Raw genomic sequence first — 23745 nt, 5'->3', positions numbered from 1 at the left:
CACGTACATGTGTAAACATGTATGTGTTACAAAAATAACGAATGATGTTCTCACAAACGGGTGTGTAAAAAGTATATTTCTGCCATCATAACCGTACAAATGTCCGTCTAGCTCTCGAACGGCAGAGTACTCGGGCTAGTGGAGAACATGCTGTAAATATTCTCAATCAGCTGTACAACGAATAACACATACTACAGTTTGTACTGTTCTGCGCACTTTGGCAGTCCGTCCACTTACATGCTTCTCAAATCAGTGCATCTACACACTACGACATCTGTAGACAGGTCGACTCGCTCCCACCAGAGTAGACGCGAGACGAGACAAGGGACACAACACCGTAAGAATAAAACAAGACACGCCGAAGAATTATGTCCTCTTTCAGCTTTATGTTTGGTGAAATTAATATCACTTTCTTTGCTTCAAATGACTACAATCAAGTGCGCACCATGTTCCTGTACCATCTCCAATATTTTAATCTGGAATCCTCATATTTTGGCTTTGGTCAACTCTTGTGGGCAAAACTAGTATAGAGAGAAGTTAAGTATACATTTTTTTTAACACAGTTATGTGAAAGTCAAAACTTGAGTAACCGTTATATTTGAAAGGCATAAAAACAAATATTACAGGTGCAAAAGTTAGGTATTTTCATATCACACGGTTGACGCATTACGTCCGGCAAATTTCAGATGTGTCTAAAACTGCAATTGCCAATTGTTTAATATTATTAGTTAATAATTCGGCATCTGTTGTAATACAAAACAGTAATTTTTCTTGACGATCAGCGTCTTCCCTATAACAGAGTTCTGTTGGGATATGTAGAACGCAATGAGGCACCTGGGTATGTAGTCACGTGCAGAGGCTGTTGCTATCTCAGTCTGCTGTCAATGTTGTTATGTCGGGCAACATACTCGGATATTATGGTCGATCTTCACAGCTAAATTCCAATGTGTAGATGGACTTCGGATATTAGTGATGTCATTACTATAGAAAAGTATGGGTAGCTTGGTCGTTGTTTGCAATGCATTACCAGATTATAATGCTCTGACAGGATTGACTATACATGACATTTATCTTTAGAAAAAAAGGCGAAGTCTTCAGCAGTCTTGAAAAGAACACCACTTTGTTCGTGGTATGCAATGGAAAACGATACATGTTCATTTGTCTATACTGAAAAAGACGGTTCTGACAATATGCGACTAAAACTATTTAACACGTTTTACCTTCGAATATGGGATTTTGTTAGTGTACATGCAAATTATTTGCTATAATTTATGCACAATTTTGGTTAAAATTGAACACCGACAGTCATAAAATGCCAAATTGTAACTTTTATTTTTATTTGAATTTACAAATGAGATTTTTCATGAGTTTTTACCTACTGTTCAAGAGTACAATATAATTTGTATTCCTATGGCAGATAACCATTTTTGGCGGGGCCAATATTATTCTTTGATCAGACCCAGACCACTAAAGAGTACTATAAAATAATCACAAGCTTATTTGATATAATACGGTAACACCGCATGTTCGTATATAACACATTTCTAATTTTGGCCACATTTGGCTAAAGCAAATAGCCTACTTGGCAATTTTGTCTTAAATGGAGTTAATAAGACTGCTATTTGTGGAATCAGCACCACTTTTTACACAGACTTGTCAAATCTTCCTAACCTAAAATCCTAATCAAAGCAGTCTACCTCTTAGACTAACCTTTTCGCCAATGTGCGACTCGCCATTTTTTATTTTAAAGCCACTACATGATAAAATATAGGTTTCTCAAAAATTGGGCTATTTCTCGTTCCAGCCAGTGCACCACGACTGGTATATCAAGGCCGTGGTATGTGCTATCCTGTCTGTGGGGTGGTGCACTGGCTTGAACGAGAAATAACCCGTGCTACTAATGTAAATGTAGCGTGTTTCCTCTCTAGATTATGTCACACTTACCAAATGTTTGACATCCATTAGCCGATGGTTAATAAATCAATGTGGTCAAGTGGTGTGGTTAAACAAAACAAACTAACTTTTTCAAAATTAAAACAAGATGTGCTACATACTAAATATTATTGACAATTGTTCTCAATGGACCGTCTATTGCTCACTACAGTAGGGGCACACAAAAAAAACGTTTTGCAAATCGAATATAATAATTGGGAGAGTAAAAAAAAAGAAGAAGAAACCTACAGGGGAACAAAAATCAACAATTAAATGATTTGGCCTTGTATAAGAAGGGCACGACAGTTGGTAGTCGTGATTTAGATATGTACACTGTAAACAAAATAATGAGGGCGCGACAGTTGGTAGTCGTGATTTAGATCTGTACACTGTAAACAAAATAATGAGGGCACGACGGTTGGTAGTCGTGATTTAGATCCGTACACTAAACAAAATAATGAGGGCACGACATTTGGTAGTCGTGATTTAGATATGTACACTGTAAACAAAATAATGAGGGCACGACAGTTGGTAGTCGTGATTTAGATCTGTACACTGTAAACAAAACAAGAACACATTGTGCTGCTCGCAGTTTATTAAAAATTTAACTACAAACAGTAACACCCACGAAAATAGCCCTGGATAAAAACACTATCAGTGAAACAAACATTTGGGCCCGTGCTTATAAACTTTCAAGTCGAGACTCGAGGCGCCAACCAAGCCATCAGACTTTAATTCCATGCTATATGCACAGCAAATTGTGACCTACAACTTTATGCACGGGTTAGATTTGACCTACATGTTATATGCACGGGCATGATTTGACCTACATGCACATGTTACATTTGACCTACATGTTATATGCACGGGTTAGATTTGACCTACATGCTATATGCAGGGGCTAGATTCGACCTACATGCTATATGCACGGGCTAGATTCGACCTACATGCTACATGCACGGGTTAGATTCGACCTACATGCTACATGCATGGGTTAGATTCGACCTCCATGCTATATGCACGGGTTAGATTCGACCTACGTGTTATATGCACGGGCTAGATTCGACCTACGTGCTATATTCGACCTACGTGTATATGCACGGGCTAGATTCGACCTACGTGTTATATGCACTGGCTAGATTCGACCAACGTGTTATATGCACGGGCTAGATTCGACCTACGTGATATATGCACTGGCTAGATTCGACCTACGTGATATATGCACTGGCTAGATTCGACCTACGTGATATATGCATTGGCTAGATTCGTCCTACGTGATATATGCACTGGCTAGATTCGACCTACATGCTATATGCACGGGTTAGATTCGTCCTACATGCTATATGCACTGGCTAGATTCGTCCTACGTGATATATGCACTGGCTAGATTCGACCTACATGCTATATGCACGGGCTAGATTCGACCTACATGCTATATGCACTGGCTAGATTCGACCTACGTGATATATGCACTGGCTAGATTCGACCTACGTGATATATGCACTGGCTAGATTCGACCTACGTGATATATGCACTGGCTAGATTCGTCCTACGTGATATATGCACTGGCTAGATTCGACCTACGTGATATATGCACTGGCTAGATTCGACCTACGTGATATATGCACTGGCTAGATTCGACCTACGTGATATATGCACTGGCTAGATTCGACCTACGTGATATATGCACTGGCTAGATTCGTCCTACGTGATATATGCACTGGCTAGATTCGACCTACGTGATATATGCACTGGCTAGATTCGACCTACGTGATATATGCACTGGCTAGATTCGACCTACGTGACCTAGATGTTATCAATGCCATGAGTCTGGACTTGGTGTTTTACAAGCACGGGACCTAGTCAGAAGTTTCCTACAATCTAGAAATGGTTAACTGTAGTGAGAGCTGTATGCCAGAGTACCACATATTTGGTTAGTGCAAATAGCATCTTGGTTATTAGCTATTGTGTTTTATGAAGCATTGTCAAAAAATAAATAAATCGTGAACACTATTTATGGGGAAGATGGACGGACAGACGGACACACAGAAAGGAGGATGGAGCTGAAACCTATGGTGCCCTCCAGCTGGACCAGCAGGCGAGTAATAATAAACAATCGATCATTGTGCAATGTATCATTTTCAACTTACTATCAGGAAATATATAGTTGCAGTGTATCATTTTCAGCTTACTATCAGGACATATATAGTTGCAGTGTATCATTTTCAACTTACTATCAGGACATATATAGTTGCAGTGTATCATTTTCAACTTACTATCAGGACATATATAGTTACAATGTATCATTTTCAGCTTACTATCAGGACATATATAGTTACAATGTATCATTTTCAGCTTACTATCAGGACATATCGTTGCAATGTATCATTTTCAACTTACTATCAGGACATATATAGTTACAATGTATCATTTTCAACTTACTATCAGGACATATATAGTTGCAATGGTTTGACATCTTTTGGTAACATGTTTATGTCAGTTCTAGAAGGGTTTGGAGGTATGCAACTTGATATTTTAAAATGCACTTCCTTTGATATTCAAAATTCAGATGTATATTCTACACATGAAATTCAGCATGAAAAATGCTGGTACCCTGCAGACACCCCATGGGCACCCCATGGGCACCCCGTGGACACCCTGTGGACAGCCTGCAGACACCCCGTGGACACCCTGCAGACACCCCGTGGACACCCTGCAGACACCCCGTGAGCACCCTGCCGACACCCCGTGGACACCCTGCAGACACCCCATGGACAACCTGCAGACACTCCGTGGACACCCTGCAGACACCCCGTGAGCACCCTGCAGACACCCTGTGGACACCCATGTGTAAAATGTTGTTTATTAATAAGACAGATCTAATCTTTTCAGAAAGGTTGTAAAAAATATCACATTGCATACAAAAATGCAAAATAATATACATATGGAAATAAGTTAAGCAACACCCAATTCATAGATCTATAATTCTGTGAATTAAGAAAACAGAGCATTTTTCTGAATGATATATTGACATGTGGCATCTCGCTGAATAGCATGACTTTCGTGGAGATATTAAATGCACGTGCAACGATGAACAATGCACGTGAAATGTCATACCCTCAACAGTGTTGAAATCAAGTTTGTAATGATTACATGTCACACTCTCTCCTGTCAATTTGCATTGAATATTCAGTACCATAATTGTCATGGTACGTCGTAAATTGTCAGAGGCTATAAGGTGGCAAATTATTGGCATGAGAAATGCAGGAATGTCCCTCAGACAAATTGGATGTTAACTTGGGCGCAATATTTCCATCATTTCAAGACTGTTGAACAAACACAGGGCTACCAATGATGTTAAAGATCGTCCAAGACCTGGCAGACCCCGTAAGACAACAATAAGAGAGGATAGAGCATTGTTGAGACTTGTTAGGCGTCATTCATGGGACTCAGGCACATCTTTAAAACAACAGTGGTTACCAGGGAGAGCCATTTCCTACAGGACCGTCAGGAATCGGCTGAAAACAGCAGGATACAGGGCCAGAAGCCCCATAAAGCATATAAAACTGTCTCCAGCTCACAAAGCAGCACGACTTGCCTGGTGTAATTAACGTGTTCGCTGAAACATTGCATCATGGTGGAGGGTTCACTTTTTCGATGGGAGTCGTTTCTTATTGCATATGGTGGATGGTCGTACACGTGTCTGAAGACAAAGGAACACAGCCATGGTTCCTTGCAATATCCAGGAGACGGTTCCCTTTGGGGGAGGGTCAGTCATGGTATGGGGATGCATTTCCTTGGGTTGCAAGATGGACCTCATCACCATTCGTGGTAACCTTAATGGGCCACAGTATCAACAGGAGATCCTTCACAGAGCTGTTGTCCCCCATTTTGATAATCATCCTCTAGCCACAAGACCCATCTTCATGCATGACAATGCCAGGCCTCACAGAGCACATGCTGTCACCCAGTTCTTGCAACAGAATGCTGTTGAGAGCATTCCATCGCCAGCCATGAGTCCAGATCTCAATCCCATTGAGCATCTGTGGGACATTTTAGACCATCGTGTTCGACAGAGAGACCCACCTGTCCAGACTCTCAATGAATTTACTACTGCTTTGCATGATGATTGGAACAGGATTCCTCAAAATCAAATCCAGATATTGATCCAAGGAATAACGAGGCGTCTTGAAGCAGTTGTTCGTGTGCAGGGAGGTTACACGAGATACTGATGGAAAGTCAATATTTGGACTTGACAGACATTATTCTTCAATTTCGTGAACCAGATGTGTGCATGGTACTGACAGTTAAGTCTGTGCAACAACAGTGAAATTCGTAATGTTTTTGAATGAAATGAAGTCATTTTTCAAATCTGTACCATCTTCAAATAAACCACATTATGTCATGGTATTATTGGCTATGTTTCTCCTCATCCCTTTCTGTTCACTGAAAATTTCATATGGTATGGAAATCTTTGACACATTTCATGCACCAGTTCATTAAAGTTGCTCAGTCTGAGCAAATACGGGTGTTGCTTATTTAATTTCCATATGTATATATAAATATGTAAAAAGGTCTTTAGCATACAACAAACAAGCTACTAAGAATTTTTAAACAACAAAAATCTTGATTGTTACTTATATATAAACAAAATTTTGATATATAAAAATAAACATTATATTTTGATTTTTTGTTTTTGTTTTCATAAAAGTGACCAATAAAACATGTAGCAATAAAACAGTTGCAGTCAGTGACGAGATGTAAATCTACTGCGATTTAACAGCTGATGGTGTGATACTGGTTGAAACAAAACACAATCACAGGGTTATACGTAAATATTTCATATGTACAGCATACAGAGAACCCACAATACTAGGCTACTGGAAGTCCGTACTGACCACATCCATAAAGCCACAACAATATTATATTTGTTAGCCATTACTGACATTTTGCTATTTACCACAGAGGACCCACAATACATTGTACAGTTATTGGAAGTCAGCATTTTTCACATAGGTATAACCAACAACACTGGTGACTATTATTTAAGAAATTATATTTCCAGTGGCTCATCAAAACTGACTGATAAATGGTAAGAAAGGTTGGTGATTATTGTGTGAACTGAAGGGCTGGTGATTGTGTGAACTGTAACGATGGTGATTATTGTGTGAACTGAAGGGCTGGTGATTATGTGAACTGTAAGGATGGTGATTGTGTGAACTGTAATGATGGTCATTGTGTGAACTGTAAGGTTGGTCATTGTGTGAACTGTAACAATGGTCATTGTGTGAACTGTAATGTTGGTCATTGTGTGAACTGTAAGGATGGTGATTGTGTGAACTGTAAGGATGGTGATTGTGTGAACTGCAAGGATGGTGATTGTGTGAACTGTAACGTTGGTCATTGTGTGAACTGTAAGGATGGTGATTGTGTGAACTGTAATGATGGTCATTGTGTGAACTGTAATGTTGGTGATTGTGTGAACTGTAAGGATGTTAATTATTGTAAAATGTTACGCTGGCAATTACTGAATAAAACTACGTTTGATGATTATTAAGTGAACTGTAAGGTTGGTGGTTATTATGTGAACTGTAAGGTAGGTTGTAATTGTCTAAACTATATGGCTGGTAATTATTGTGTCAACTGTAAGCTTGGTGATTGTGTGAACTGTAAGGTTGTTAAATATTGTAAAATGTTACGCTGACGATTACTGTGTGAACTGTACGTTTGATGATTATTAAGTGAACTGTAAGGTTGGTGGTTATTATGTGAACTGTAAGGTTGGTTGTAATTGTGTGAACTGTAAGGTCGGTGGTTATTATGTGAACTGTAAGGTTGGTTATAATTGTGTGAACTGTAAGGTCGGTGGTTATTATGTGAACTGTAAGGTTGGTTGTAATTGTGTGAACTGTAAGGTTGGTGGTTATTGTGTGAATTGTAAGGTTGGTGATTGTGTGAACTGTAAGGTTGGTGGTTATTGTGTGAATTGTAAGGTTGGTTGTGATTGTGTGAACTGTAAGGTTGGTGGTTATTGTGTGAATTGTAAGGTTGGTTGTGATTGTGTGAACTGTAAGGTTGGTGGTTAATGTGTGAATTGTAAGGTTGGTTGTGATTGTGTGAACTGTAAGGTTGGTGGTTATTGTGTGAATTGTAAGGTTGGTGATTGTGTGAACTGTAAGGTTGGTGATTGTGTGAACTGTAAGGTTGGTGGTTATTGTGTGAATTGTAAGGTTGGTTGTAATTGTGTGAACTGTAAGGTTGGTGGTTATTGTGTGAACTGTAAGGTTGGTTGTAATTGTGTGAACTGTAAGGTTGGTGATTGTGTGAACTGTAAGGTTGGTGGTTATTGTGTGAATTGTAAGGTTGGTGGTTATTGTGTGAACTGTAAGGTTGGTTGTAATTGTGTGAACTGTAAGGTTGGTGGTTATTGTGTGAACTGTAAGATTGGTGGTTATTGTGTGAACTGTAAGGTTGGTTGTAATTGTGTGAACTGTAAGGTTGGTGGTTATTGTGTGAACTGTAAGGTTGGTGGTTATTGTGTGAACTGTAAGGTTGGTGGTTATTGTGCGAATTGTAAGGTTGGTGGTTATTGTGTGAACTGTAAGGTTGGTGGTTATTATGTGAACTGTAAGGTTGGTGGTTATTATGCGAATTGTAAGGTTGGTGGTTAATGTGTTAACTGTAAGGTTGGTTGTAATTGTGTGAACTGTAAGGTTGGTGGTTATTATGTGAATTGTAGGGTTGATGACTACTTTGCAAGCACAGCAAAGCAGGAGGGCTGGGCGGGGGAGGCTCTAATCACCCCGCCCAGTAATTCTGAAGCAAAAATATTTTTGGTAGTAAATGTTAAGGCAAAGATGAATCTTATTTGTAGAATGCAGGAAATTGCATTTCAAGACATCTAGTTTTCAAAATTGTACAGGAATCTCAGAGCATACCCCCGAACCCCCACTAGAAACTTTGCTTTGCACCCTTGATCTGAGTCAACCCCCCAATGTCTACTTGCTTCCGCCGAGCCTACTTTGTGAACTCACTTGTATAACTACACAATGCTTTCATACAAAGAAACAGTACTTTTTCTGTAAAATTTCCTTTTTCAAAGACAAATGACGAAAGATTTCAATTACATGAACTAAAAATAATCAATGTCTTCACATTTTCTTGTAACAAATCAAACATTCTGAAAAACCAAAACTTAACAATACGGGAATATATAACTATATATATATAAAAATATATTTTGGTCCAATATTTCCATTTTGTCTTTCTTTTTATAAAAATATTTCACCACAGAATATAGTGTATACAAAATACAACTGATATATTTTGATAAAAGAAACGTATAAGAACATATTAATGTTTTATAGAAACGTATAAGAACATATTAATGTTTTATAAAAACATCTTACACATATCAATTTTATAAATATGTAAACCAATTCGATCCATTTTGCAATATAATCTACCAAAAAATAAATACATATAATAAATATCATAAATACCTTCTATTCAAATATTTCACTTTACATTTAACTGCTGTTATTTAATGTAGAAATAAACGTATCTAAATAATAATGATTCTGATTTATATATGTACTGTTTTGTAATGAACAGAATTAAATTCAGGCATTTAAATAAGATGAGAACAGTCATACAGGTTAGCAGAAGATTACCACAGGACGTAAACTGACACTATTATCTGGTTTTTCTACAATCATTAGTCACCTAAAGTAACCGTTTGTTCATCCACTTGGGAGTCTGGGTTTCTAGAATCATTAGTCACCTAAAGTAACCGTTTGTTCATCCACTTGGGAGTCTGGGTTTTTTAGAATCATTAGTCACCTAAAGTAACCGTTTGTTCATCCACTTGGGAGTCTGGTTTTCTAGAATCATTAGTCACCTAAAGTAACCGTTTGTTCATCCACTTGGGAGTCTTGTTTTTCTACAATCATTAGTCACCTAAAGTAACCGTTTGTTCATCCACTTGGGAGTCTTGTTTTTCTAGAATCATTAGTCACCTAAAGTAACCGTTTGTTCATCCACTTGGGAGTCTGGTTTTTCTACAATCATTAGTCACCTAAAGTAACCGTTTGTTCATCCACTTGGAAGTCTGGGTTTTTTAGAATCATTAGTCACCTAAAGTAACCGTTTGTTCATCCACTTGGGAGTCTGGTTTTCTAGAATCATTAGTCACCTAAAGTAACCGTTTGTTCATCCACTTGGGAGTCTGGTTTTTCTAGAATCATTAGTCACCTAAAGTAACCGTTTGTTCATCCACTTGGGAGTCTGGTTTTTCTACAATCATTAGTCACCTAAAGTAACCGTTTGTTCATCCACTTGGGAGTCTGGTTTTTCTACAATCATTAGTCACCTAAAGTAACCGTTTGTTCATCCACTTGGGAGTCTGGGTTTTTTAGAATCATTAGTCACCTAAAGTAACCGTTTGTTCATCCACTTGGGAGTCTGGTTTTCTAGAATCATTAGTCACCTAAAGTAACCGTTTGTTCATCCACTTGGGAGTCTGGTTTTTCTACAATCATTAGTCACCTAAAGTAACCGTTTGTTCATCCACTTGGGAGTCTGGGTTTTCTACAATCATTAGTCACCTAAAGTAACCGTTTGTTCATCCACTTGGGAGTCTGGGTTTTTTAGAATCATTAGTCACCTAAAGTAACCGTTTGTTCATCCACTTGGGAGTCTGGTTTTCTAGAATCATTAGTCACCTAAAGTAACCGTTTGTTCATCCACTTGGGAGTCTGGTTTTTCTACAATCATTAGTCACCTAAAGTAACCGTTTGTTCATCCACTTGGGAGTCTGGTTTTTCTAGAATCATTAGTCACCTAAAGTAACCGTTTGTTCATCCACTTGGGAGTCTGGTTTTTCTACAATCATTAGTCACCTAAAGTAACCGTTTGTTCATCCACTTGGGAGTCTGGGTTTTTTAGAATCATTAGTCACCTAAAGTAACCGTTTGTTCATCCACTTGGGAGTCTGGTTTTCTAGAATCATTAGTCACTTAAAGTAACCGTTTGTTCATCCACTTGGGAGTCTTGTTTTTCTAGAATCATTAGTCACCTAAATTAAGTAACCATTTGTTCATCCACTTGGGAGTCTGGTTTTTCTAGAATCATTAGTCACCTAAAGTAACCGTTTGTTCATCCACTTGGGAGTCTTGTTTTTCTAGAATCATTAGTCACCTAAAGTAACCGTTTGTTCATCCACTTGGGAGTCTTGTTTTTCTAGAATCATTAGTCACCTGAAGTAACCGTTTGTTCATCCACTTGGGAGTCTTGTTTTTCTAGAATCATTAGTCACCTGAAGTAACCCTTTGTTCATCCACTTGGGAGTCTGATTTTAATTTTCAGGAATATCCAAACGGTCTGAACATGTTTACATAACCAAAACAAAAGGGGCATTAAATCTTCATTAAACAGTTTACATAACCAAAACAAAAGGGGCATTAAATCTTCATTAAACAGTTTACATAACCAAAACAAAAGTGGCATTAAATCTTCATTAAACAGTTTACATAACCAAAACAAAAGGGGCATTAAATCTTCATTAAACAGTTTACATAACCAAAACAAAAGGGGCATTTAAATCTTCATTAAACAGTTTACATAACATAGTTGAATGTAATGATACTTAATTTGAGTGCGAGTGACATAATTTAGTATCATTTTAACTGACATAGTTGAATGTAATGATACTTAATTTGAGTGCGAGTGACATAATTTAGTATCATTGTAACTGACATAGTTGAATGTAATGATACTAATTCTGAGTGTGAGTGACATAATTTAGTATCACTGTAACTGACATAGTTGAATGTTATTAACATCGACTGTGAAGTGATTACAATCATATTTAATGTTTGTTATAAATCACATTCTTTTAGTTTATTTGAAATAAAATGTCCAATAATAGGTAGAAAACATTAATTCTGGATTATCAAAATGGCGGTTTAAGAGCAATAGATAATAAACTATTCTGTAATGCACAAGACAAATATTGTGGATGAAAAGGGTGGGTATCTGAACCAAGACACTGCCTGTGTGTTGGGTAATTGCATGCAGTCTCAATTTCATTTACTATTAACTTTTGGGTAGAGATAGATATAGATATATAGGTTATTGCATGAGTGCCATAGGGAACTTATGAAATGAGTTAGGGAATTGTACAATTCCCTGATAGAGACAAAGGGGTGTAAAACAATCCCCAAATGAGTTTCATAAATGTATGGCACTCCTGCAAATGTTATAATTTATTATCCACATACATAAGTGAAGAAAAAAGAAGAATTTTATTTTGATAAAACCAGAGTTTTGATCATAGCAATTTTCCCTAATGTTAACAATAATCGTTTTGAACATTGTTCAAGCAACATTTTAACTTCTTTTAAGTTTGTATAATAGTTTAGTTCTTGTATTTGATAGAGATGAGTAGAAAATCCTACTCAAAGGACTGGAGTCTGGAGCTCCACGCGGTAAGACGTGTTTGTTTCGCCTGTGCACACTGCACGTGCTTTCGTGTGCTCGGCTTGGGGGTCCTTCATTTCGTTGTTTTTGTCAGCGAAATGAAGTTTTCTACTGGGATGTATGCGGCCATTGGAACTGATTGAACGCTTCTCGTTTCGACAGTCTGCACCACCAGGTTGGATTCTTTTTCAGCGAGATTCCTCGCCTCCACGTTTTTCTCCGTCTGACTATGTTGACTTGTTTTTTCGTGACTCGTATGACGGCCATTCTGCAGAACGCCACGGTTGTTCGCGTTTAGTCTCTACATGTCCGAGCCTGTCCTAGCAGCACTAGAAGATTGACCGCCCCACTCTAAGAAGAAATAGGAAGCGGGGTCGGCCCCTACTACTCTTTTTCTAGACTTTACATTGTTTTATAGTGATACCATCTCGTATCCTCCGGAGTCGGGCCCGTCCGCACCACTATACCAACCCATGACGACTGGACTATACCCTAGTCTGATACTCTACTCGTTCAAACGGATCCGGCTTCTCAAGATCTGTATTTCAGCACAGCACTACACCTTCAACGTCTATCGACTGTCAATCTAGGGGTTTTCTTGACGGGATGCAACCCATCTCGTCCCTTTAAGCTGTGCACACAAACGGCCTTAACGAGGCCACTCGCGTGGACATATCGATCAGACTTTAAACATTTAGATCTGCGTTCAAAATTTTATGTCGAAATTACTTCTTTTTTGTAATATTATTAAATAGTCCGATCCTCTCTTCTTTCTCTTATTTAATTTTGGACTGTCCTTCTAAAATGCTCCAAATTATATAAATATTCGGCCGAGCAGTCAATTCTTTTTTATTTTTGGCTTGTAACCTTTTTCTTTTTTTTCTTTAATCTATTAACTTTTTTACTAATTGCTATTTTCAAAATTCTGCCCATTTTCACCGCCCCCCCCCCCCCCCCCCCCCCTCCATCCCGAGTCAGGCCACCGATCTTATCGGAGGTTGGACTCGGGATGGGCATGTTCGAAACCCTAGTGGTATATGGGCACGTTAAACTAGTTATCATCATCATCATCATCATCATCAAAGGACCGTAAATCCAGTAGTTCATTTTAATGTATGCCCTTTTTCTATGATAATTTTGATCTTTGCCTAATCTTATTATATTTATTTTATTTACATTAACTTTTATACCCGAAATATTTGTAAAATACTGTAATGTTTTCATAGAAGGTGTAAACGTTTTTTAATGTATGCCCTTTTTCTATGATAATTTTGATCTTTGCCTAATCTTATTATATTTATTTTATTTACATTAACTTTTATACCCGAAATATTTGTAAAATACTGTAATGTTTTCATAGAAGGTGTAAACGTTTTTTAATGTATGCCCTTTTTCTATGATAATTTTGATCTTTGCCTAATCTTATTATATTTATTTTATTTACATTAACTTTTATACCCGAAATATTTGTAAAATACTGTAATGTTTTCATAGAAGGTGTAAACGTTTTTTTAATGTATGCCCTTTTTCTATGATAATTTTGATCTTTGCCTAATCTTATTATATTTATTTTATTTACATTAACTTTTATACCCGAAATATTTGTAAAATACTGTAATGTTTTCATAGAAGGTGTAAACGTTTTTTAATGTATGCCCTTTTTCTATGATAATTTTGATCTTTGCCTAATCTTATTATATTTATTTTATTTACATTAACTTTTATACCCGAAATATTTGTAAAATACTGTAATGTTTTCATAGACGGTGTAAACGTTTTTTCACACCAGTCTAGTAGCACACTTACTAGTAGTGTTGTCATCAGCAACTGATATTTTACATTCATTTCGGTTCATCTCGGTCCCTTTATATCTTTATTATTCCTTACCAAGATTCGAAGAATTTCAACACTAAATAACAGTATAGGAAGATGAATGAAGTCTTTCTTCATCTTCTGCCAAATTTAAAGCAATGAGTAAAAATATGATTCACATTTGTTATAAAACATTGTCATCCATTTCTGTATTGATATACCAAATTTAAGAGTTACAACCTTTGTTATAAAATTCCATGAAAGGGTGTCGAAGGCTTTTTCAAAATCTACAAGTAAATGCATTTAAGTCTTCTGATTTATTTTGTGTGGTTGTGTATGTAATATGTCATATATTAGTCTAATATTATTACCTATCAAAAATGTTAGTAACTTCATTATAGGTTAATTTTCCCACTAGTATTTTTTAAATTGTATTATTTAGTTCAGCAACTCTACAGAGTTCTCTGTCTAGAACATTAATTAATTCATCATCTTCAAGGATGGATACAATGTTTTTAAAAAACTCTAATATTTATTTTTTAATTTGCTTTGGATTTTCATTGTTTATTAATAAAGGTAACATTTTTGTCACATAGTTTTTCTTCTTTAGGCCACAAAAATAAAAATTTGTTTTGTTTAATTACACCACTAGAGCACATTGATTTATTAATCATTGGCTATAGGATGTCAAACATTTGATAATTTTGACATATAGTCTTAGAAAGGAATTAAACCTGCTACATTTTTGCCATTAGTAGAAAGGGATCTTTTATATGCACCATCCCACAGACAGGATAGCACATACCACAGCTTTTGATATACCAGTCGTGGTGCACTGGCTGGAATGAGAAATAGCACAATGGGCCCACTAAAGGGGATCGATCCCAGACCAACTGCACCTCAAGCAAACACTTTACCACTGAGCTACGTCACGCCCCTGCCACAAAGATATGCCGCTGTTTTTAGTTCATGTTCTACCCATCAAGCTTCAACCATAATATATATATTGATAAGAGTGAACAACTGCTTATTTAATGATAGTCTGTTGCAACAGTGGTTAAAAGTATCACCACATACCTCAAATTACTTAACAACTAAATATAATATAAGAGATAAACAATATATATGCACTGGATTTCACAGAAAGAAATCAACAAGCAAACAAGCTACAACATAAGTAAAGTTGTTACAGTGGATGTCACACAAACATATTGTTTCCTTTAAATACTGTAAATCAGAAAATGTTGGCGAGCATAAAATATTCGCGAATTTAGCTAAATATAAACTAAAGTCAGATTAAAACAAAAATCAAACAAGTCTTAAAACGTATACATATTTAATAACGATTTGAATTAATCAACTGTGAACAATTAAATTGGATTTCAGAACCAAGGCAAATAAAAAGTCACATATCCTATGTACACTACCATTCGTGGCACAATAATTAAAACTATTATCACTTCTGGTACAGTGTCGCAGCAAAGCAAAACGAAATGTCAGTATTATGAAAACAGTCTTATAGTTTCAATGTTTGTAACTTTTAGCAATAAAGACACATAATTGTGGTTAAAAATAAATTAGTTCTGTCACAGAAAACAAATCCATGAAAACTAATTGTTACGGGCTTGGTAACAACGGCTTGGTAACAACGGTACAAGTATGTCTCATTGAAAAAACAGCTTACTACCCCTGTACGCATAATAGACTACTCCAAAATCATGTTTTTATTGGACTGATTATGTGTGGTTGTTTCATCAGCGATTAACTGGTCAAACACAGGCTATAGATTATGCAATAAATAAAGCAAACAATACTAATTAGTTTAGATGTATAACACTGTAATGTTTTTATTAAAATTAAGTTGGAGACAAGCAGCGTCACTTGGATGTTTGAAGCTAAATTTCAAACCGGAAATAGTGCACATTGCATAACATCAAAAAGTGTCGCGTGTTCTTGTGGCCAGTCAGTCGTAAAAAAAACAAAAATTGGCTTGTGTTTTTTTTGGGTTTTTTGATATGCCGACCTCGCTAAAGTTTTATGTCGCTAATATTTCACGGATATGGATTTCGCTAATATTTCACTGATATGGATTTCGCTAATATTTCACGGATATGGATTTCGCTAATATTTCACTGATATGGATTTCGCTAAATTTTAAGGTCGCTAATATTTTCTGATTTACAGTATATTACATGAATAAAACAAATATATGATTGCCAGCAATGAATAAACGTTTAACAAGTATCAATATGAATACTACAAGTGAATTAACTCCGTTATTTGGTTAAATCTTACACTATGTATGTCACTGAGCCCACACAGGTGTGATCCAGTTATTGTCTTAATTTATTACAGTACACATACAGGTGTGATTCCAATGTATTACTTAATATATTACACATATAGGTGTGATTCCAATGTATTACTTAATATATTACACATACAGGAGGGATTCCAATGTATTACTTAATATATTACACATACAGGAGGGATTCCAATGTATTACTTAATATATTACACATACAGGAGGGATTCCAATGTATTACTTAATATATTATATGTACAGGAGGGATTCCAATGTATTACTTAATATATTATATGTACAGGTGAGATTGAAATGTTTTATCAAAACGAGCCAAATAACAGCAATATTTTTGTTTATCATGCAACCCCTTTCAAGTTATATTTTTGTAATATGTTTCAGTCAAAAGCGATATAGAAACTATTAGTATTATTGTGTAGAAACTACTACTGGGAATGGAAATGGCATAGCCAGCAATAAGTTATGTGTTTCCAAATTTTAAATAAAATACTTTGATTAGATTTCAAAGTATGTTGTGTCACAACCTTTTTCAGTGAAAATAAATGCATGTTTATGTGTGACGTGAAGATCTACATCGCTGGCTGCTAGTAACTGTGACATCAGACGCTGTTCCAATGTAAACATTATTTGCAGGAAGCTACTTGCTTTTGTGTTTCAAAACGTTTAATTAAAAATGCTGGCTAGTTCCGAATGGGAGCAAATAATGGAGAATTGAAAAATAAGAGGTAATTTGATGTTATGGAAAGTGTGAATGCTATATTGTTTTTATGCAGTTCAACGATTATGAGAAACAACAACAACAACAACAACGAGGAAACAACCTACCTGAAAATTGGGCAAACATCCATCATGCACACAACTCATTACCTAGTGGCCTAATAACACATAGCAATGCCAAGGTTATCACGCTAGCAACAGAGGTGTTATCAGGAAGTGACATAATAATACTTTGAAATATCATGTAGGGGTTATATGGTTGCACGATAAATAAGTGATTTAAATGTATTAATTAATGTATTACATATAAATGAATAATTCAAATTCGTTTATTAACATTAAAGAGTGCAAGTGGGATTTATTCATGTATTACATATGATTCACATTTATTTATTAATATAGTACTATATATAACTGTATTCTTGTGGCTTGGTCATCTTCTAACTACAACTAAATGGTGCACTTTTTAAAGTTAATTTACATTGTAAAGCCTCTTAATGTAAAGCCACATAAACCAACTGGTTGTTGTTGATACTACCTGCCATTCAGCACAAATATTATTCACCACTTTTTCAAGTTTACAAGGACTGCACACAGTTGAACTATTACCACACTACTACAATGAGTGTATGATGAGTTTTATATATAGATATATACACACACACACCCAATTGTCAAACCCTCAATAAAAACAACCATACATTGCTGTATTGCTTAAAGCAAACATTTGTAAAACATTTTGTCATTAACCTGAACCAATGGACTATTCAGAGAGAATTCTTCGAACGTTAATTAACGGAACTAAAAGATGATGGCTGCCAGTCTTCGATTCTGGTTTTCATACAAAACATTTGTTAATTCTTAGGCCACCTACACATAATTAAATTTCTGTTACATTCATTACAACGTAACATCATCCGATTGGTCCAGACGTAGCAATGGGAGTTTGTTCATTTTTCGATGAACATAAAAATTATGTTGTCAGGGAACGTCATATGTGATGACGTCATTTTATATGGGCAAGTTGTCTTAATGAGCGTTATTGTTTATGGATAAAAAATAATTCAAAATAAAGTATGACGTTTTAGTGTTATTATTAGCATGTATGATTCAAATTTAATTATAAGTATTGTCTGTTATTTCTTTTATGTTCATCTGGGTATGAACAAAAAAAATCATCCGCAAACTTATGTGAGAACGGCTTCGCCGATTCACACAGTTTGTGGATGATTTTTTTGGTTCATACCCCGATGAACATAAAAGAAATAACAGACAATCCTTAATTGAACCAAGATGCTATAAAAAGTGTATCTCATTATTAGAAATAAATATATTGAAATGTGTATCTTGTTATCAGAAATAAATATATTGAAATGTGTATCTTGTTATCAGAAATAAATATATTGAAATGTGTATCTTGTTATCAGAAATAAATACATTAAAATATGTATCTTGTTATCAGAAATAAATACATTAAAATATGTATCTTGTTATCAGAAATAAATATATTGAAAAGTGTATCTTGTTATCAGAAATAAATATATTGAAATGTGTATCTTGTTATCAGAAATAAATACATTAAAATGTGTATCTCATTATCAGAAATAAAAACAAACATCATCACTGTAATTGGCTAACAAACATATTTGTAAATGTTGTTTTTATTCCTGTGGCAGCCGTATAATTATAGATTAAACCAGTTTTATGTTGTGCATCAAACACAAGGCTGTGTTTTTGGTTTTGATGTGTATTAATGAAGTTAGAACCATATTTGTATTGTCAGAACATGCATTTAGAGTGAAATCAAATTACAGCATTTTTATTGCTATGATCAGCCATTTTGGAAAATATTTATATAATAAAAACAATGCATAGACAAAGAAAAGCCTAACCGGCGACAATTGGCACAACAAGTAAAGCACCCACTCAATTAGAATCTGTGCAAGAGTCAGTGAGATGAGGCATGGAAAGCGAACTACAGGAATGTTCTTTACAACACCAACACTTACAAGAAGCAAGAATATGTCTGTAAGCCTTAGTTTCAAGTTTAGTGGTAGCTTTAACAGTGACAGATGCTTTATTTAGTGTGCATAGATTGAAGGTCCTGTGAGTGACCATTGTTGACAGGAATCAAGGTGTTACAGTTGAGAGTAAGTTAGTTTATATATGAATATGAATGAATGTTTAACAACACCCCAGCACATAAATAGAGGTGTCAAGCAAAGGTAATTTATAAATATGTTACATCATCTGGTGTGCTCACACGCACATACACAGGCTAGAGTGTACATTGCTGTGTTGATGACAAAGTGAATTGTAAGTCAACAATTTGGCACATGGAGCATGTTGGAGTGACCAGCTACATGACAGCAGTGTCGGTGTCGACTCCAGTCATGTCTCTATTTCAGCACTCGGAACCCATTACAGTTCATAGACTGCCATCTCCACAGGTCTTCACCTGCAACCACAACACAACAGTAACAAATCTACTAGAGTAACTCAACAACTATAAACCAAGTTTCATTTGTGAGGAACGGATCGAAACACAAACTTTTAACGCAGAACTTTAAAGCTGAACAAAAAGCAAACATTTTAATTAAAAATTTTTAATTAATTAATTTTAAATTATTTTCACATGCATTTTGATGAACATTGATAGAAACAACTATAACACAAGTTTCAATCTTTCTGTGACTCATTGTTTGTGAGAAATGGAGCTAAATATATAAGTATTTTAAATGTATTAAAAATGTTTATTATTAATTAATGTGTAATTGTTTTGACATGCACTATGATGAACACCCATAGGTGCAACTATAAACCACGTCTCATTGACCTAAGACTGATAGTTTGTGAGGATCTGATGTAAACGTGAAACTTTAACGCAAAAGTTGACAGTGTAATAAATCATCCAATCTCCTTCAGAGAGACAAAAAACATAATTAAGAGAAAGTTCCAATGTACTGCCTGAAACTGGCAGACACTGATGAATGTCCCTGTCAAACAGGACCACATGTGTTAACTACATACATCGACAGTGCTTAAACACCTGCTTATGCCTCACACATGTGTTAACTACATACATCGACAGTGCTTAAACACCTGCTTATGCCTCACACATGTTAACTACATACATTGACAGTGCTTAAACACCTAATTATGCCTCACACGTGTTAACTACATACATCGACAGTACTTAAACACCTGCTTATGCCTCACACATGTTAACTACATACATCGACAGTGCTTAAACACCTGCTTATGCCTCACACAACACCTGATTATGCCTCACACATGTGTTAACTACATACATCGACAGTGCTTAAACACCTGCTTATGCCTCACACATGTGTTAACTACATACATTGACAGTGCTTAAACACCTGCTTATGCCTCACACATGTGTTAACTACAAACTGTAGATCCTGAAATTAATGCGATCATTTTATTAATGCGAAAAATGCGAGATCGTGTTATTCGCATTAATAACATGACGCATTTATGTCTGTGTTTTTGTCAATGTGCTCCATGTTATAAAACAAAACAAAGATTAAAATTCTAATATATTTATAACACACAACTGGAAAACAATTCATTATAGACGAGACAGACTAATTGTCCAATCGTTCAGCAAGCTGCCAGCCACGTGTGACGATTTCAGGGTCTTTGGCCACCCTGTCAACAGCCGACATGATCCATCGCGTGTGAATGTGTTTTAGCACGCTAATCCTGAGGTCAACGGTTTCTTTGTTTTTGCTGTTCAAGTTTGATTCAACTTTGTCGGCATACCACTGGGTGAGTTGTTCTTTCATTATGATTTTGAAATCACCATCCACAGATAAAGATATAGTTGTAATAGTACATACATGTTTAACCAGATTTAGTTAAATATACACATTACGTAAATGATTGCTAAAAACATATTCTTTGAGTTGATCTCACCAAAAACACAAGGGACTAAACAGGGTAATTGATGTCTACACAGACATGTTAGTAAGTTGATCTGATTGAAGAGACCTTTAACTTGGATTTAACCTAAAAGTACACAGACGTATGTTGTTAGAAAACTAATATTTCAAAAGGGAGGCCACTCGCATTAATTTCATGTCGCATTAATTTAGGGACACATTAATTTCAGGATCTACAGTAAATCTACTATGCTTAAACACCTGTGTTTAACAAAAACAGGCTTCGTAAATTAGGCCCTTCTTTTTCTTTTTTTGTCTCCTTCTTGTTGTCTGTGGGTTTTTTTAAAAGAAAAATGTTTAGGGTCAGCAGAAAAAAACGAGTCTGTCAGGAAACAATAAACAAAGCATTATTGTGTGGCCTAAATGCTCACATTGGTGCCAGTACAAGACAAACTACAGACAGACTACAGATAGACAAACTACAGACTACAGATAGACAAACTACAGACAGACTACAGACAGACAGACAGACTACAGAGACAAACTACAGACTACAGATAGACAAACTACAGACAGACAGACTAGACAGACTACATACAAACGGGATGCAGTCGATTCGTCCACTGGACAATTCGTCCACGGACGATTCGTCCACTGAGGAACTCGAGACGATTTGTCCACTCCAAAAACTCAGTTCCGGACAATTCGTCCACTAGGTTTTTATTTCCCCAGTACATTTCGTCCACGGACTAAATAATGTGTACTACATGTACGTGGGGGCTAAATAAATTAGTAGATATATTTTACCCCGTATGTTTTTTTTGCTGTGTCATAAATTTACAAAAGTGAAAATAAATGATATTGCATTAGATTACGCTTGGTAGATGTGTTTGTAACAATGCTCTGCAGACATAATTCTTTGGCGTTTCTATTTATTCGGTTATTGTTTGTTTATATAATGTACGCCTTTCACGCTACATGTCGTGGGATGTTTTTAGTACAATATGCCCAGTAAAGATAATCTTTAGCCCTTCCCTTTCAACTTGTTTGGTTTCTGTTTGCTTTACCAATTAAGTGTACAGGGCTCCGTTTTACGAAGCGATCTTAGCGTTAAGATCACCTTAAGTGCATAGCTACATAATGCATTTAAGGTGATCTTAGCGCAAAGATATCTTTGTAAAACGGGGCCCTGTCCTCTATTGTGATATTGTGAAATAATTAGCGTAAGCTTGTTTCACCAAGTTGGATCCAGTAGCGTCTAAAACAACATTTAATTAAATTGGAATTGAAGACAACAAGTTTTTATTTTATTTCGAGGTTATTAGGCATATGGGGATAACATGTGACAAGGGAGGGTACAGTGGATAGAATTTATGCCATTGAAGGAGAACATGACATGGTAATAAAGTCTTCCGACGCGGAGGCTTGCATTACCTATTTACCACATCGTGACATGTGAGATAATGTACGAGCGAGTGGACGAATCGTCCGCATGATAATGAATACAAACAGTTAATAAAAACTGGATATTAATGTTGAATTCTAACTCTATTTTACTTTTTTGGTTATAGTATACCACAAAATAATGTTAAGAAACGATTATAATGTCAAAGAAATAACTATTAATATGTTTGAAAAAAATGCACTCATCGAATGGACGAATCGTCCGAGGTGAGTGGACGAATTGTCCAGTGGACGAACCGTCTGGAAAGCATACAAACTACAGACAGACTACAGACAGACAAACTACAGACACACTACAGATAGACAAACCACAGACAGACTACAGACAGACAGGCAGACTACAGATGGACAAACTACAGATAGACAAACTACAGACAGACTACAGATAGACAAACTACAGACTACAAACTACAGACTACAGACTACAGACAAACTAGACAGACTACAGACTACAGATAGACAAACTACAGACATACTACAAACAAACTACAGACAGACTACATATAGACAAACCACAGACAGACTACAGACAAACTACAGACTACAGATAGACAAACTACAGACAGACTAGATAGACAAACTACAGACTACAGATAGACAAACTACAGACAGACTACAGATAGACAAACTACAGACAGATTACAGACAAACTACAGATAGACAAACTACATACACATCTCCTGCAGGCCACGAGTAGCCTTCCAGCCGAGTTCGCGTAGAGCCAGCGACGGGTCACTGTAGAAGGAAGCAAGGTCACCTGGTCTTCGGTCAGCAATCTTGTATGGAATCTGTAACCAATGGTAACATGGTATTATTAAATTATTGGTTTAAATGTTTAATTATTTATGGTTATGTTAAATGTTTAATTATTCATGGTTATGTTAGATGTTTAATTATTCATGGTTATGTTAGATGTTTAATTATTTATGGTTAAGTTGCATTAATGTAGACACCGACGACGACCCTCGGACAGAGATGACCCAGTCAGCATTTACCAACTTCCTGCTGCTTGTAGTAAGACGAGATGGACAAATTGTAATGAATGTAGTAGGACGAGATGGACAAATTGTAATGAATGTAGTAGGACGAGATGGACAAACTGTAATGAAT

General features: G+C 36.1%; 1 protein-coding gene and 2 long non-coding RNA genes across 3 annotated transcripts in view; all 3 read right to left on the bottom strand.

Moving 5' to 3' along the window:
- Window positions 1–23745, bottom strand: part of LOC121376386 (tRNA selenocysteine 1-associated protein 1-like) — a 152546-nt gene that overhangs the window by 116585 nt on the left and 12216 nt on the right. The gene's annotated exons all lie outside the window — the stretch shown is intronic.
- On the bottom strand, window positions 2513–12522 carry LOC121375207. Its single transcript, XR_005958287.1, has 2 exons — window positions 10304–12522; window positions 2513–9715 (listed from the first exon to the last, which is right to left on the bottom strand). It is a non-coding gene; the product is annotated as an uncharacterized LOC121375207 (long non-coding RNA).
- Window positions 18888–23432, bottom strand: LOC121375206. Its single transcript, XR_005958286.1, has 2 exons — window positions 23309–23432; window positions 18888–19721 (listed from the first exon to the last, which is right to left on the bottom strand). It is a non-coding gene; the product is annotated as an uncharacterized LOC121375206 (long non-coding RNA).

This window comes from Gigantopelta aegis, chromosome 6 (genome assembly GCF_016097555.1).
Source record: "Gigantopelta aegis isolate Gae_Host chromosome 6, Gae_host_genome, whole genome shotgun sequence".
Taxonomy (NCBI): Eukaryota; Metazoa; Mollusca; class Gastropoda; order Neomphalida; family Peltospiridae; genus Gigantopelta; species Gigantopelta aegis.
Note: the sequence above shows the minus strand (reverse complement) of the source record. Positions and strands in the feature narration are given on the sequence as shown.